The sequence below is a fragment of the Alexandromys fortis genome, unplaced genomic scaffold (assembly GCF_014885135.2).
Source record: "Alexandromys fortis isolate MF-2015 unplaced genomic scaffold, M_Fortis_MF-2015_v1.1 scaffold_57, whole genome shotgun sequence".
Lineage (NCBI taxonomy): Eukaryota > Metazoa > Chordata > Mammalia > Rodentia > Cricetidae > Alexandromys > Alexandromys fortis.
Window position 1 is genome coordinate 9,896,572 of NW_026067941.1, and position 2,031 is coordinate 9,898,602.

The window sequence follows — 2,031 nt, forward strand, 5'->3', positions numbered from 1 at the left end:
TTTTTTTTTTTTTTTTTTTTTTTGAGATTCTGTCTTTTTTTTTTTTTTGACTGAGGCTTCTGTATCAACTGGTCCTTCAGCCATTCAGTCGCAAAGAGACATACAGAGGTCTATATCAATTATAAAGTGGTTGTTCTATTAGCTTAGACTTCTTATTAACTCTTATAACTTACACTAACCCATAATTCTTGTGTGTATTAGCCATATTGTTTGGTATCTTTTATCAACAAGGTATTCTCATCTTGTTTACTCTGTGTCTGAGTGTTGAATGCGGACTGATCCTTCCCTCTTCCCAGAACTCTCTTGTTCTGATTGCTGCAACCATACTTCCTGCCTGGTCACCCTGCCTTTCCTTCCTGCCTGACTATTGGCTAATCAGAGTTTAAATAAAATATATAAGTGACAGACTACAGACCATTGTCCCACAATATTTTGTCTACCAGGGAAGCTGAGAGGAAAATTTTTATCCACACTTATTTTTCCCCAAGCACCTTTAATTCAGAAGAAGCAGAAACCAAAGTGGCTTACTGGACTGCTTTTTTTCTGCATTCCATCACTGTTTTTATATCTATAATCCTGTCATATTTTATATATATTCATTATTATATAGAAACATCATTACCATTTACCCAAAAGTTTTAACCTCTAAACACATTAAACAATAAATTTTTTCTTCTATACCCAATTCTGCATATTTTAGGATGTCTATGTTTAGAATTATAATTTTCTCTATGTGTCCAACTTCTCTCACTTCACATAATATTTGGTACATTTTAAGAACTTGACTTATTTAAATATTTCTTTGTATTAAAATTGTGCATTGTCTTCTTACCCATCAGTTTATGGATTTTTAAGTTATGTCCACCTCTATATTTTATATATACCTTTGCAAATGTCTGTAAAGAGCAACAGTGATTTGTTAGGAATTTTCGTGATTTTTATTTCTCAGTGACTTAGGCACATGAGAGAATAAAGCTATGAATGTATTAATTAGGAAGGCATAGTATCTAATACTGTCAAACATAAATATACAGTTTGTCATCTAATAAAAGAATGCAGATTTGCAAAGAAGGAAGAAAATACAATTCATCACCAGGGGAAATCAATCACTAGAAAGCTACCAATTTCTGACTAATTTCGTGACAATGACATTAAACAGTGTAACTGCAGCACATATCTTAACAGGTTCTTGGAAATGAGGAAAATATGCCAAGTTCCAAAATAAAATTATAGAAATAAAATTGTAATGTCTGTTATGAGAAATAAGTGACTGCAAGTACCAGAAGATTGGATTTTAATGAATTTGAAGGTGATATTCATAAGGAAACATAGACAAAATGAGAACAAGGTATAAGTGAGCTGAGGATACTCAAATGGTCAAAAGGCAAGTGGGATTCCAAAATAAAATATTAATATTTACATTATTTCAAAGATAAGCTAGCTGTCTACAACAAAATTTCCAATGTTCTATCCTTCTCAGCTTTCTCTTCATAGGACTGGTTTATGCTTCATCTGCTCAGGGGCTTCTTTACTGATGGTGTCTGCAATCTGACCTTCTAGGAATTTTCTTTGACCAAAGACTGTTTTCTTCAAATATAGTACTTTCCAAGGGCAGCTGACATCTAATGATGTACATCTCCCTGAAACACTGTGATGAGACTCAAATATATTCTGTTGTGATTTTAATTAGGTTTTTGGTTCTTTGCTTTTCTGTTTGTTTCTTTTAGTACCGTGAATGCCCCTCTCACAACCACAGGAAAATGTGGGATTTTGGTAGGTAACTGTATAAAGAACAAGTTGATTGTGTTTTCTGGCCCACAGCAGGCTACTGATTTTAAGAGCTCCCATCCATCCTCTACCAGAGTCAGTAGAGGTACAGACCATTGACCGCATAGTTGGTCACTAGAGGTGCTGCTGAACCAAGAAGTGAACTGCTGACTTCAGGAAGTAGATGGAAGCAGAGCCCTGGAATGGAGTCCACAGTAAGGCATTGGCTGTGGAACCGAAACTGTGCCAGCTCATGAGGAACAA